Here is a 16577-nt window from a genome sequence, read left to right as displayed (position 1 = left end):
TCTCTACCTGCACATTAGCCCTGCCCAAATCAACCTTGGTGACAAGGTACACTTTTCCATCGAGCCAGAGTCTCCAGAAGAAAAAAACAAACCACAGAGTCACTGTTTCTTAACCGGACAGCAAATCTTTTAGGAATGGCGCTCCTAACCTCCAGGATTACTGCTTGGCTGTTTGTGGTCTCAGTTACTGTTGTTCTTTTAATTATATCATGGGGATATTTATCAGAAAGCATCAGGTAAGTTGTGTTTGTAGTATGTTGGAAGATTTATTTAACCTGTTAAAACAATTTCTGTTGCTAATTCTGTTCATGTTTTTTAAGAGAAATGTGTATAAAACTGTATTTTAAAGACACTTAAACTTGTATCTTCCTAATATATAACACATAATACATATTATATATTGAATCTATTACTCTTTTGTCAAACTTTCAACTCAGCCGGACTGCTGTCTCAGGAAAATTCAGATACAGAGGTGAAGGCAGTTTGTTTGAGTACTGGGATATAATAAGAAACTCAACTTCACCTCCTCCTGTGTTCACCACATCACATAAACCAAAAACTGCTGATGCCACAAAAACAGTCACGGTGACAAAGCTAAAACCCGACCGTATCACAGCCACCACGAGTGCCCCCGTGGTCGAGACTCCCATGCCCATCCTCTCCAGAAATTCCTTCAAGAGGCTTCCTCAGTGGGATTTTGAGGAGGTTTATAACCAGGATGCCCCACCCAGACAGACAGTAAGCAAGTTAGGACAAGATAAGACAGATATGGATGTGTTAACTTTTGTGGGAGTGGGTAATCACAGCTGGTGTCTGCACAGCCACATCTTCAGCTGTGTATCTTTGGTGTGACCTGCTTGGATTTTCTGTTTGGTTTCCACTTTAAATGCTTTCACAAACCTATCGCCTATCAATGAGTAATCTCACTCAACCTGTTTGGCTTTTCTATCAACTGAGTTTCAATTAAATGTAGCCAGATAAACACATTCACATTTTATATGTTTTGTTTCATTAATATTTAATTAATTCATATTTAATTCTCAGACGTGTGCCCAGTCTCTGCGCAAATCTGAGGATCCGAGCTTCAAGAAGGCTTTTCTCCCCAACATACGTCTGTATCTGCACAAAGACAATTTCAACATGAGCGAGTGGAACCGACTTTCACATTTTAACAACCCGTTTGGTTTCATGGGATTCAAATACGACGGTACGCATTAGTGTGTGTGTGTGTGTGTGAGAGAGACAAAGTGTACCAAGACTGTATTTCACAATCACTCTGTGTATGTAACTGATCAGATAATAGGTATTTTTATCCATTTTATTTCTTCCTGAAATTGTTAAACTGCTGATCTCATTGTTTTGGCAACATAACGCTGACTGACTTCTGTTTTTTCCTTCAAATTTGTCAAAATGTTTTGCTTTTCTAGGTCTGAACATTTTAACATCTTTTAGCTCATTGTTTTGGTTTTAGGAACTTTTAAACTGTTTACTGATGCAGAATTTTAGGTGAAAGTTAAGATCTCACAAAATATACCGTAAAACTTCTAATAGAAGCAGAGTCCCAGATAGATGCAGGTCTCCTTTAGAGGCCTGGTCTGGATTTTTAAAAACTGACTGGATGTATAAAACCAAAGAAACGCAAATACGACCTAAAATTCAAGTTAGTCGTTAAATTTGATAAACAAAACTCAGGGAAGGCAATATGATAATATTTCCATCTGTACTGAGCAAAGAAAGGAATTAAAGGCCTGTCCCCAATTAAAGGCAGGGTGAGTTTAGTGATTTAGCCCCGGGTTATTATTAGAAGTTTTACGGTATAATCATGTAATAAATGCATTATTATGGTTTAAACTTCATACTGGTTGTCATTGTTAACATAAAAATAATGATTACAGTTGTAAAAGCTCCTGTTGTGAACTGATGGTGCATCTCGTGTGTGTGTTTTGCATGTTTTTGTTAGTTTTTGTTTTGTTTTGCAGAGGTGATACCTGCAGTGAAGTTGATCCCGAAACCGAACGAGCCGCTGCTGCTTCCAAAGCCCGGCAGTGGCGGCTGCGTGCGCTGTGCCGTGGTGGGCACCGGGGGGATCCTCAACGGCTCTAAAAAGGGGAAAGAAATCGATTCTCATGATTATGTTTTCCGGTAAGAAAACTTGTTGATTTTGTTTGTTCGGCCCCTCCCGGCGGCGTATAAGGCTTCCAAACACTGTGACGCGTAATCATTAGTCTCCATTAGTATTTAGTGATATGAGGATCCCATTATTCCTCTTATACATCCTGCCCCGCCAACAACCCCAAAGCCTCTCGTCCAGTTTTAGCTTATCTTTGTCACATGACTGGAGAACAAATACTGTGTCAATGCGCTGAACCACGAGAGTCCTGCTGATCTCCATCACTGATGCATGTCCAATTGTGTGGATTTTGAGATATTGAGAGTCGTTTTCCTGCCTGCCTTTTCTTAACCAACATTTTTACTACTTTTATGCTGAATTAGAGACAATCAAACATTGAAGTTTGTTGCAGATAGGAAATCAATGTGCTGAAATTCAAGTTTTTGACTGTGTGAAGCCCTAGGAGAAGTTAGTTAAAATACGTAGCACCAAATCGGCAAAAAATTATCAACTAAATTCTAAATTCATGAAACACGTGGGCACAGATCTTCAGACGGTTGAAAACGTGCCACAGGGGCTTTGCCACAGTTCATGAAGTTGCTGCCACAGCTCACATAAACAACTAACCTTACCTTACTTCACCTTGAGCTATTTGGCACTGCATACTGGCAAAGGAGCTTGTTAACATATTACACGGTTGTTTGGCGGTGAATCCTTTCTGTTGATTTGCCAGTAATGTGCCAGAGGAGCCTGGCGCTGTGTTAGCACCATGCAATAATAAACAAGATGTCAAGAATCAGATATTTTATTGTCTTCTCTCGTGGCCTCATTCCAGAGAAACCTGTTCGCTGTGAGTCAGAGCTGAACACATTATCTGTGCCGAACCCTTATTATATATATAAATGTACAAGCTTCACTCGCTTACCTTTACCACCAAATCCAGATCACACTTTTGTTTGTTCATACATGTCAATCAATCAATCAGACTTGTGAAAATGCGTTTAACATATCGATAAATTCATTTAAAAATCCCCAGAAACAATTAATGAGCCTGAACAGTCATGTTAGCGGTTGTATTAGATAAAAATGCTAACGCTAGCGTGGCGACAACCTCTCTGAACAAGCTGATCTGAATGCTCCTCTTGGTTTAGACCGTCATAGCACGCTGTAATAATTATAATATATATATATTATAATTCATCCTGTACATAACGTATGCTAAGTGCTCATACGGAGCTGTCCATGAAATACAAACAGTCGGATACAGCTATGCATATATGCTCAGGCTCTCCTTTGTACACATAGTGAACACCCAGTCAATAGACGTATATGTCTGTTTGCATTCTGACTTAGTTGCTGTGTTTGACAATAATCTGTTATTGCGTGTTGACAGCTGCTGATAATCGTAGTTAGTCTGAATTCAGTTTAATTTAGTTAAAAAGGCGTTTTATTGACGCTGGAAACGAAAAAATCTACGCAGACCTCGTATGTTTGATCATAATCTTGATTCAGAGCCTTTGTGGGTATCAAAGAAATGTATTAATTATAATTATCTGATGAAAGTCCAACCACATGTCGACATATCTAGTGTGCTTCATCTTTACCTTTATTTTAATCTGTATATTTATACTCGTACTATTCTGGTTTGTCTGTTTCCCTCAAGGGTTTAACACATTGTTATATTATATCTTATCTTAATCTTACATTTGTATGTGTTTGCACGGCAGGATGAACGGCGCCATCATTAAAGGCTACGAGGAAGACGTGGGAAACAAAACGTCAGTGTACGTCCACACGGCCCACTCCATCACCATGTCGCAGTATCTGCTGAAGAAGTACGGATACACATCTATCCCCAATGATGAGGTACCCTGAATCTGAATGACGTTAGATGAACGAGGGTTTAAACCAGAACAATATCACACTGTCTTCTTCTTCCTGTTGGCAGGGTATAAAACACGTGTTAATTCCTGAGGGGATGAGGGATTTCTTTTGGCTCGAGGGTCTCCTCAAAGGAGAAAGGGTCACAGCTGGCCCGTATCATAACAAACGGTGAATATGAACTCTCACACACACAGTCTAATATCTGATGCAAATGGGAGAGCAGGTGTGAGTTTATAGAGGTTACATGTAATTCACAGGAAACTCTGTAAGACACAAAACTCCCTTTTAAAAAATCCAAAAAGTAAAACTCATCTTTGTTATAAACATAACAAGCAACACTTTTAATTTGGCTTTTAAATTAGAATAAGATTTTTGTTTGCATTTAAACACACAATATGTAATTACTGCTGCACATTGAAACAATAACAAGAAGTGAAGTGGCGTTGGGATCATGGGAGTTGTTGTTTTTACCAGGAGCTGAATTATTATTATTTTCCTCCTCTCCAAATTAAACAGATGCTGTGATTAAAGCCAGTAAAAAACCCTGAATAAAGCAGTTCCACCTTGAAAACCAGTGTTCAGAGGGGCTGTAAGACAAGCTGCTGCTAATGTTAGCTCATCTTGTTTCTCTGATAACTTCCAGATAAGATAAAGAGTTAAAAACAACCAAGATCTAAACAGTTCATTGTAAAAAAGTGATTAAAACTGGATAAAAAGTACAGAACTTAGGTGTTCATTGACATTTTTACGTGGAAATGTTAAATATTATGTCCTTAAATTATACATTTAAAAACACATTTCAAACATAATAATCCTTTTTGTAAGGAAGCACAGAAAACGAGTTGATACATATTCTTTTTACTTTAAAAATAAAGTTTTAAAGTCTTCAGACTCTCTAAAAGCGTCCACTGACACACGTTAAGACTCAATAAAGTTGATCATTCACAGTCAGATAAACAAATCAGAGATACTGCGCTCATCCTCCACCCACATCTAATATACTTAATAATAACAAAAGTGGATCGTGTGCTGTCACTGAGTTAATTTGAGGTAAAGTCTGTATTCAATTCCCCAGCTCTTGTATTAACTTGTATATACAAACTAAGCCTGCTTTTCATCATGCCATCCTGCAAACGTCACTTCTAACTCTGCCTTTTTAATCCGTCCTACAGGCCACGGACGTACTACGGCGGGCAGTACAATGAGACTCGCTTTATGTTCTGCACCAGGATTTCCTCAGATATGTGCGGAACAGGTGAATACCCTCTCATAACCCCACACAGACTGTTTGTTTTTTACAATAATAGTATTCTCAGACCAAAAGTGCTAAATATTAAGCAGAAAGCAAAAATAAAAACAAGCGATAATATAAGACTTAAGAGTTGACAAAGTATCTCAGATTAAAAGCAAATTCTTACGTCATTTACGACCTTTAATGAGTCTGTATATGTGTTTTTGACTTTGTTCTTTGCCCCAAGCTTCTTAAAGTCTCGTAATCTGAATGCAACATTCTGGGCGATAGTCAGACCAACCAACGGGGCGTTCACTGTCTTCTTGGCTCTGCACACCTGTGACGTCGTAAGTTAATGTTACTTAAACTTGTTACTAAAAAATTTAAACATCCCTGTTTAAACCTGTTCAGGAGGAGAGTGAATAAATAGGGTGCGGAGGGTGAGTGTGAGTTTAAGACAAAAGGCAGGACATGGAAAGAGTGACAGGGTCTGGCAACGTTATTAAGAATGTTCTTTATTGCCCTGACTCTGCAGTTTGACTCAAGGTTATTGACATTAAAGTATTCAATGAGTTTATTGTGTTATTGAAGTGTATAGTATACAATAAAGGATATAGTTCAACATTCAGGGAGATGTGCAGGGAGTTTGAAGCATTGACAGTATATATAAGCAGTTTACTAACAAGTTTATGGTCTCAATCGCTAGTTTCACATCTTCTTCCAAACATTATGATGTTGATTTAAGTTAAGTTTAAGTTATGATCCGCTTTAGAGTAAAATAGACGATAAAGTTGCGTATGCTTTTGGGGCGGGGCTACGTATTGATTGACAGGTCACTCTCAGTGAGTTCATCCAGCTCAGCGCACAAAACTCAGATCAAACTGATAGATTCTGTGACTGTGTTGACTATTTCTGACTTAAAATCGTTTCAGAAACATGTTTTAGTTTACTGTTTAGCTGTAATAAGATTGTTTCCGACTGTGGACGAGTCAAAACTGCGCAGCCAATGAGCGTAGAGCAACTCGCAGTACGTGACCTCCGCTGGCTCGAGCTGGCTCCGTTTTACTGTCCAAAACACGAGGCTTCAAAACGGAGCTCCACAAACCAATGGGTGACGTCACGATAGGTTCACACTTCGGTTCGAAGGTGATTAACTTAGCTTAGCATAAAAACTGGAAACAGCTCCTGTAAAGCTCACTAATAAATGTTTTATCTGGTTTGTTTAATCTGTTTCAAAAACAAAATTTTTCGGTCATTTCTTAAAAAGACCCAAAAAAAACCCTCGAAATGTTGACGTGATAATAACGTGTTAATTAGTGAGCTTTACTGAGGCTTTACGCTAATGATAAGCTAACTGTCTGCTGGCTGTAGCTACGAATTGGACAGACAGACGTGAGATTGGTGTTGATCTTCTCATCTAACTCTGTTTTTCTCGTCTTCAGGTGGACTTGTATGGATTCATGACCGAGGACTACAATAAGTACTCTAACTACTATGTTGAAAAGACGAAAACACACGTCGTTTTCTACGCCAACCACGACTACACGCTGGAGAAGAACCTGTGGTCAAAACTACATAAAAGCAAAATAGTTAAGTTGTACCAAAGAACGGACGCAGAAGCACAGACAGAAAAGCCGAAGCAACACTGATGAACTGAGAATGGCATCGAGAACTTAGGTCAGTTAATTCAATTAAACTAAACACAATTATTAATATAAAAACAACACGGAGCCGTATATCGGACGGTTCGGACCTAAAATATCAGATTTCACAGCTTTTCTGACAGATTGCGATGCTTGTTACATGTTTTTTTTTTTTTTGCGGTAAGAAAGTGAAAATTGCAACAAAAAAAAAAGTTACTATTCTTTCAAAAAAATCTTTAAAAATTCGAAGGCGATGTAGTTTGGTGATGTACGGCTCAACTTTTTGTGCGTGGGAACTGCTTTGACTGGTGAAACCCACTGGAAACTACTATGATTGGTCAAATGTTATATATTTTTTTACAATGTTTTAAATGTTTTATTAATTCTAATTTTATGAAGGTAGGATTTATGGAAGGACTGTTTCATTAGACTGCCATTAGTTTAGGCTGAAAAAACGAAGCAGAAAAACCTACCGGAAGTACACATTTTATCTATTAATGTGAGGGAGGTTACATCGGATCTGTGTGAAGTGACTGTGAATGTTTTAATTTAACCATGGGAGAAAAGTCCAGGTAGAAACAGTGAATTAAATGTTTGCTACATCAGAACATTAAACACATTGATGGACACGGGGCTATTGTTTATTTCTTTAGGTCAAAGTTAAATTATATGATAATACAAATATATATATGGAAGTGTAGGATAATTTATTGCATTTGGTGTGTGTTTTATCTTCTGGGAATGATGCAAAACATTAATATATAATCATGATGTAATGTGTGTGTGTTTTTTATTGTGATTTGGGGTTAGGGCTACGAATGGTTCCTCCTCCTCTGTTATTACAAAACTTACGTACTTCATCGTGTGGTCGGACGTGAATGCATGAGGTATGCAGGCGTTACAAACCAGAAACGTGTGAACGTTTGCGTGTGAACGTTTGTTTAAAGGACGGGAACCGACCATCCCCCCGCTGCATAATAAGCACTTTAAGTTCACAGTTCTGTACTTTGACTTATGTAAGATTTTTTAACTTTATAATGGAATATATGTTTGTATTTAAATAAAGGATCTTGAATACTTCTTCCAGTGTCCATCAATACAGGTTTAATCTCCTCCATCCAAACTGTGTACATATTAACACATATTAGTCTTTATTTATTAATTAAATACAGTGTCTTATGGGTTATATTTTGTTGCTTTATCCAGTATACAGACACATATTCAGCTGCTGTAACTTCACAGAGGAGAACTGCCAGTTTCTATTCTGTTTTTGCTTTTTTTCTGTTTCCTATCTCTGACACAGTGGAGATACTAAATTTATATTATCTTTCTAGAGTCAAATAACACTTTTAATTTGATTAAATCTAATTCTGGCTGGAGATTTTGCACCCTCCGTAGTTCCTCATACTCGCGGCACAGCCCTGCTTTCATTCCCACGTCCTGTAATACGGACACGAGTGGTCTTCAGTTATAGTTATATTGTGGCTAGCCACTTAATCCTACACGCTCGTCCTTTAAAAGAGATATTCAAAGTGAAATGTGAAGGATTTGCTTTTAAAGGTAGAAATAATTTCCAAATATTAAAAGTAAGACTCAAACTAAGCCTGTGAGCTACAATATATATATATATATATATATATATATATATATATATATATATATATTGGTCCTAATTACTTGTTGTCACATTATTATAAAGTCAGGAAACTTTTGTAAGGATCCTGTAGGGCTCAGTAATACGTCTTTATCAGTGGTCACATTCTGATCAGTTTTATTAGATCTTTTAAACTGCAGCAGTAAAAAAAAAAAAAGAAACCACACTCATATACCGGACTTGTGTAAATGTGTGGACTTTAGCATAGAAACAGGAACTAGAACAGACACGGCCTCCCAGGTGAGTCACATATTTTAATGTGCTGATGCACCCTCGAGATTTAACCCTTGTATCAACAAAGACAAAAATATTGGGCACAAGAAGGAGGAAATGTACAAATGCCTTCTTCCCAACAACAGGTCACTGTGATTCATCTGCTAAAACCAGTTATGCGAAGTGGTTCCTTCCATGACTATGACCACAGAACTGAATAGAGTCATTATGCAAAGATGAAAACATGGCAAGGCTGGTTGTTACGCCCCCTTAGGCTGGCGATAAGACCCAGGGTTGGGCCTGCTGGAGTTTGACGAGAAACATGACCCACATCTGTTAACAGATTCTGCAAATACACACACGTCAACAAACAGTTGATCGATTTTTTTAGTTCAGAATGCTGAATTTAAGACATTTTAAGGCTAAAAAGTCTTAAAATTCTGACTTTAATTAACTTAAAACATTCAGTTAGTTATAGGATGAAAACACCGACACCCTAAAAACAACTTTACAGCTGAGTTACGACTGAAGATTAAAAAACATATATGAAAATGAGTTTATAATTTAACAGATCAAATACTTTCTTTGCGTTTGTAAAAAGAGAAAACTTTAGTTCATAATATTTATTTATTTTTTATTTAAGCTCATAAAACATTTCAGGGTCACTTTCTGTCGTCAGGTTTTAGTTTCAGATGCATTTAAAGAACCAAAGAGGGAAACAAATGAACAATGAACCTTTGATCAAATGAAATAAAGGAGACAGGAAAACCGGAAACCAGCCACCCCACTGTATTATATCACTCTATTTATTATTTTAAACCATAAACATCTGAGCTTTTATCCACCTCATAACATCAAAATACCTCCTTCAGGCTGATTTATTATACTAGTGCACTCCCTGTAGGAAGTATGTATTGCTATAGAAAAGTGTGAGGTTAAGTAGATTTTTCATGGATGGCCAAATGAGGTTGTGTTTGAAGGTGGGACGTCAGGGACATTTAGTACATATTATTTAGTCGTTACAGGACCAAACAACAGTAACGTAGTAACTGTAACTGTCTTTGGAAACTTATATGAGGAAAAAAAATACCACAGCTGTATGTGGAGAAGCGTCTGTCCTCCTGATATTATTATGTAATAATTGTGTAATTTAGAGTGAAAAATGGGTAACACTTTATAATGAGTACACACTATTAAGCATTAGTTAAGCATGAATAAATACTGAAATCATAATTTATAACGCATGAATACACATTAGTATGTAGTTTATAAACACAGTTAAAAATGTTTTATTCATCATTGATAAGCACATTAGTTATGGATTAGTAAATACTGAATTCATCATTTATAAAGCCTGATTCTGCTGTAAATAGTCATTACTATGTGATTATAAAGTGTCCGCAGGGTTAGATTGACGGGGGGAGACAACTGGGAAACACTTTCAACACGGGCTCTGCAGTGATTGGCTCTGGTGCGCACGTGGCTACGGTGGCTATGGTTGACAATGCTAGCGGAATTCGTGAATCATTTATGAAATAATTTATTAACGGTATCTTTGTAGTCCAAACAAAGTCGACGTTGCACACCCTTAAACCACACAGCAGCCATGTTGAAACTCTCAGGTCAGTCTGATCCTGATCTGCAGAGATATTTGAGCCCACACACACACACACACACACACACACACACACACACACACACACACACACACACACACAGACAGACAGAGATTTCTTGCTTTATAGATAGATAATGTCCAAGGTGAGCGAGTTCGTCTTTAGAGGGTTAAAGTGACGAGAGATAAAAGGTGTGGTCGGGGTAATTTGAACTAAATATAATTACTTAAATTAGCAAGATTTCTTTGTTTGTTTTATACAGTTAATGGTAGAAGTGTAGAGCCAGTCCTGACCCAACCCTAAGAAAAAATCTGCAATGGAGGAGCCTCCAACCTTACCTGTGAACGCCCGTAAACTATTTAGATATACAGAGCAGAATGAGGCGTAAACAAACAATATTTATTTATTTAATATAGAATATTAACATTGTAGAAAATAATAAAAACTGAGCTCTGCTGCCTTGTTATTAGTCCTCACAATATTATATAATTAGGTTTGTCTATACAATGTTAACATAAGTCTTTATAAGTTTTAAGTTTCCAAATATCATTTATACATTTTCAAACATAAAATGCTATTTATGCAATGACCTGACTGGATACTTGATGGTGAGTATTTACTGAGAGATGTGGATCCATATTGCCCAGTTAATCAACATTTAAATTCAATATAAACATTAACTTGTAAAAAAGATGATGTCTGTAAGGAGCCATTATGCCCACATATTGGACTGGACTGCTGCCCGGTGACATTACGCTCTGGAAGTCACAGACAGACAGACTACAAACTGTTTGTTTACTGACATCAAACTTGGAGAGAACGACTGATGGTTTCCTCTTTTGCCGAAGCACGGTCCGTTGACCTTTTCCATCAGACTTGTAAAACCTGTCACCTGCTTTTGCAGGGCCAGCTTGCGGCAGTGAACATATAGTCTGGTTTTGTGCGCCACCACAGCTTTAATCACATGCAAAGCTTTAAAATACAGCCCAGTAGACGGAAGTAAGAGAAGATTTCTTTTTTTATATAATGAGGACACAGTTGATCACTTTGTTGTTGCAGGAAGTTCAAAGATCAGCTTACATCAGAGAAGCTCTCACCACATGAGCACAGTTAATCACTCTCCTTTATATTGTACGTTACTGTATCATTCATAGTCACACTACTATGGAGGCAGTTGCTCAATATTGTTTTCCATTGATCATATCTAGGAGTGTCTACAACGTCTCAATGTTATCTTAACATCTCTTCCCAACAAAGATTAAAGGAGTTGCGTGTGCTATAATTGAACATTTGTAAGAGCATACTTCACCTGCTTCCGGTTCAAAAGCAAAAAAATGTGATGTGTAAGTATGCAGGTTCCAACCAGTAGAGGGCGGTTTAAATATGTGAAATTCAAATACTTTGGCACTAAAATGTCCAGATTTGGAGCTGAATCAAGTAAATATTAATAAACAGAGGTTTATAACATGACTTTGGTTCCTTGAATGTAGCCCCACTGTGAGGATGAAATGTTATCTTACTTTGAAGGGTGAAATATCTCAACAAATATTGGACTGGAATATGATAAAGAAATCACTGATGATGACTCCTGTGTGAGTCAGTGTGTGTGTGTGTGTGTGTGTGTGTGTCTCAAACACACACACACACACACACTGGACCTGAATAGAATATAATGTACTTTATTAATCCTCGAAGGGAAATTCAGGAGGGATAAATAGAAGGGAAATGTGAAGAGGCGTGGAATATGTGCTGTAACATATTCATATAGTCATATATTAATACTGTTTAATAAGAGGAACCATCAAAATATTTGCTAAAACTAACTGAAGGTGGCTCATTTTAGCTGAAATGCATGGCTCAGTTTACCTCAGTACATTAAGGTAAATTGAGCCACCCAAAAAAATTATTAAAATTATTATTATTATTATTATTATTATTTCTGATGAAGGCTATCACAACATGCATTATACCCAATTTTTTATAGCTGTACATCTGTTTTTTAGTGATTTATCAACCTTATAATGTTCAAGTAAGATTTGTCTGCCAGGCCACTCACCTCACAGTTCTCCTCAGCAGTCTGGAAGTGAGGCTTTGCCCCGCCCACCAGAGCAACCATAGACCAATTAAATCCATTGTTTTGAATCAAGTACAGTTGTAGCAACAATTTGAAATTATTTGCAGCCGTTGGCTATTAGAATTTAAAGAGCTAGGAGGCTCAAACCTTAAATGGCTCAATTTAGCTGATATCACCTACTTCTCCTCATTAAATTAATTATTGCTGCATCTTGATGGATATCTTTCAGTGCATTCACTACCAGCAAATAAAAACACAATGTTATGAACTCAGGTAGATTCTGCACTTCTGGATGAGCAACAGTGTGAGTGATGTAGAAATGTAGATTTTGAAGAGATTTCCCTGAAAGTTGTTTACAGTTTTTTCCAATTGCTAACACACTATAATGACATGCATAGCACAATTATTTAAACTGACACACAAACCTCTTCTCAAGTCTCAAACTCTAAACACATTTTCCGCTTTACACACATTTTGCAATTGTTACGACCCGGCTCGTTTTGGAGAGCAGTAACGTACAATTGGGATTGGAAATGAGATGGAATGCGACAATTGACAGGTTCAGGTTCAAATCAGATAAGGAGAGTGCACTTGCACAAGGAAATATCACAAAAAGAGGCTTTACAGGTGCTGACAAATAACTAGTACACAAAATGAAGTTGACTGAATGACACTAAAGAACAAAAAGAGATCAGCACCCATAAGCTTACAAACTAGTGAACAACAAACGAACTAGCAGTTATTCTGCAACTTAAGAGGTCTAAAACAAAAGAGTGTCCAACTCTTGGTACACTAAACAAACTAAACAAGTCACAAAGATTACGAAAGCACTGGCTGAACCAACTCAGACAACAGCCAGGCAATACTAAGAAATACAAACACCCTAAACTAACACAACAGTACGCGACCAACATCACAGCAAACTGATCACTGGTTCACAGCCACACTGAGCTGTGGACACACAAGCTATTTAACTGCAGCTGGGGTTGATTGAAGACGCCTGATTGGTAGCTTCGCCACAATCACAGCCATGAAACACCACAATGAATACACACTAAAGGACAGCCAGCGGCGGCAGTAACACGATTCAAAATGACACTTTTTAAATGCACTGAACACCATAAGACAACAATCTGACAAAAAGTCCCATGTTTGTCATTTCATAACACTGACCTTCAAAATGACACTACATGAGCTGATTGGCCAATATATGTGCCAGCTCAATGATTCATTGTTACCGCCTCAATCAGGAATCAGGAAATAAGCACTATAAAAAGACCAGAGGTTATGTTTCAGTTAACTGTTTTTTGTGAACATATTTCTGTTCACTCCAATGTAAATGTATCTGCTGTGCATATGTTGCACTGACCTGTTTGGTGAAAAATAAAAATATAAATGTTTCAACAGCGTGTGTGTGTGTGTCTGCAAATATTTCTTAAAGATGAGAGTGCTTTTCATTGTTCCCAACAGTGTGTAATTGGTTAGACAACAATCTGGTAATATGAATGAAGTGTGTGCCATTTGGTGCAAAAAGTTTGATTTTGATAATGCTATATATAGTTTTGGTTGCAGTGCTTCATTTTGCAGGATATATGAGGTATTTTTACAGTTTGGGTGATTGGTTTTATGAATTGTGTTTAGTATTTTTATAAAGCCAGCCTAGTTTGCAAAATTGTGTTTTAAGAATCGGAAAAAACTGTAAACAAACTGCACCACCTGCTGACGCATCAGAGCCATGGCTGAATGATTGTGTCTGTAAAGAGTCTTTGACACAAGAATGAGTAAAAACACTTAAATAACAGTGGATGGAAGTTCAATCCAAAATAATCTGCAGAATGTATAAAATGTTTTAATGTTTCCTGGTTCAGACCTTTGAAAATAACAAGAATGAATGAAGTGAAACAAAATTGTTCAGTCTGATTATCTGGTTAATAACAATTTGTGCTTTAATAAAGTATCTTTTAATTCTGTTACTTATATAATGTATGTTCTGTATTGTATACAACATATTGTATTGTGAAAAAACAGGAGGGAGTAGTTAGGCAACTTTTTTGTTTGTTTTGTTTATTTATTTAATCAAAACAAAACACATCAAGTAACATTTCTGTTTCCTAGTTGAGGGTTAGGCTCCTTTTTATTGTCTCTTTTTTTATCTTTTATCTTTATTTATATTTTTTCCAGCTTGATTGTGATTCTTCTGCATCAACGTACCAAAGCAAAAATCCTTATATGTGAAAACTTACTTGGCAAATAAACCTGATTCTGATTTTAAAAACTCATTTATGCTCTGTATTGTATTATAAAATATTACTGTGCATTAGTTTATTTATTGTGAATAAGGCAGAAGCAGTAGGGAGTAGTTAGGCAACTTTTTTGTTTGTTTTGTTTATTTATTTATTTAATCAAAACAAAACACATCAAGTAACATTTCTGTTTCCTTGTTTACAGTCCTTATACTAATAATAAAATAATATAAACAGCAGTATAATAGTTTAAAGTTAATATAAGACATAAATATAGGGCTAAATATACAGTGCAGCCATAATATAATATTAATAATGTGTGTATGAGAAATTATATATATACACAGACATCAGACACCTGACCATCTGGATGTTTTATTGTATTTTTATGAACTCCTGGTTTATTTTTATACAGTTATATAACGTCAAATATTAAAAATTAAAGATATCTGTTTTGTCAATTTGTTTGTTTGTTGTTTCTGTAATTTGATAGAATATAAAAAGTATACTAGCAGCAGTTTATTGTGTTGTGTTACCACAGGAGGTCGTTGTTGTTCATTCAATCTGCAGTCTTTGGTCAGTCAACGGCTGTCACACTCAAACTTTAATACAAACTATATGAACAACTGTCGGCGGTGACATTGTAGTCTGTATATACAAACTGTTGCACTTTATTACATTTATAAACTTTAAAACAAACAAACAACCGGAAAGAGACAAATTAACAACAAACGGAAATTAACGGTCGTTCAGCCCTCCACTCCCAGCATGCTTTGCGCCACCAGTTAAAAGCCGTTAATAAACGGATCAACGGTTCGTTTCAAGTATCAAAGTTAACCAGCGCAAAGTTTCCATTTATCAGCACTGCTGTGTTTGTCCCCAACAGTTTGTTCAGGGTTTTTATTTAGTGGCAGCAACAATACACCGTTGATGAAGTACATGTTCCCGTTAAAGGCAGCGGGCTCTCAGTGTCTGTGTCACTATATCACTCTGATTTCTCTTCAGATCGAATAAATCTTTCGCCTTTTACTAAAGATTTCCGTGGAGAGGATCAATAAGAGTATAACGCAATTTTTAGATGCTCTGCTTAAATGTGGGGCTTCCTGATATGTGAAAATAAATAAACAAGTTAACTATATAATATTATCTTTGAATTATTAAACTAATTACCCAATTTCTGAGATGACTGTGTGAACAGCAGTTTACTGATGCTGTGTGTTTGATGAACTTTGTGAAACTTGTATTCATAATAAATATTTCTTCATTGTATTTATTAATTAAGTATAAATATAAACACAGCCTGAATTAATAAATGTATTAGTGCAGTTGAGCTTCTGATTGAGAGATTAACATAATTATTTTAAATTCACAAAAATAACAGCGATGTAAAATATTTAATATCTCAACCACTATTAGATGAATGATTTTGGACAAACAGAAGAAGTCACCTGAGGACTTTTAATCTAACGCCACCATGAGGATGAAATGTTCACCTACAGAGCCAACAGGTCTGTGGATGATACAGTAAACATGGCTCTGCACTTCATCCACCAGCATCTGGACTCCCCGGGAACCTGTGCCAGGATTGTGTGCCTTTGTGGCTGACCCCTCCATCCCTGCACACAGACTCTTTACAACACTTCCCTCTGGTAGGAGGCTGCGATCCATCAGGACCAAAACCTCCAGCCACAAGAACAGCTTCTTCCCCGTCTGCAGCTGGTCTCATCAACAAGACCCGGGACTCCCCCGACACTGACTCTGAAACCCACCCTGAATATATAAACATTACATTAATGAATGTCTGTTGGTTTCTTCTTGCACATTGTAAATATAATTATATGTCACACTGCTAACTTGCAGACTTCCCAGTAAGTTCACTCTTTATATTTGAATATAGTGGCTCCTTTGT

The 16577-nt window shown here is 36.8% G+C and overlaps 1 long non-coding RNA gene, 1 other non-coding gene and 1 pseudogene across 3 annotated transcripts in view; 2 read left to right on the top strand and 1 right to left on the bottom strand.

Moving 5' to 3' along the window:
- LOC127373878 (uncharacterized) overlaps window positions 1–16577 on the bottom strand; it is a 38028-nt gene that overhangs the window by 3784 nt on the left and 17667 nt on the right. The gene's annotated exons all lie outside the window — the stretch shown is intronic.
- LOC127373869 (alpha-N-acetylgalactosaminide alpha-2,6-sialyltransferase 2-like) lies at window positions 72–7948 on the top strand (annotated as a pseudogene).
- LOC127373943 (U5 spliceosomal RNA) lies at window positions 15654–15769 on the top strand. The gene has a single exon (XR_007886957.1). It is a non-coding gene; the product is annotated as a U5 spliceosomal RNA (small nuclear RNA).

Source organism: Dicentrarchus labrax, unplaced genomic scaffold, assembly GCF_905237075.1.
Source record: "Dicentrarchus labrax unplaced genomic scaffold, dlabrax2021, whole genome shotgun sequence".
Classification (NCBI taxonomy): domain Eukaryota; kingdom Metazoa; phylum Chordata; class Actinopteri; family Moronidae; genus Dicentrarchus; species Dicentrarchus labrax.
This window is presented reverse-complemented; position numbering and strand designations above follow the sequence as displayed.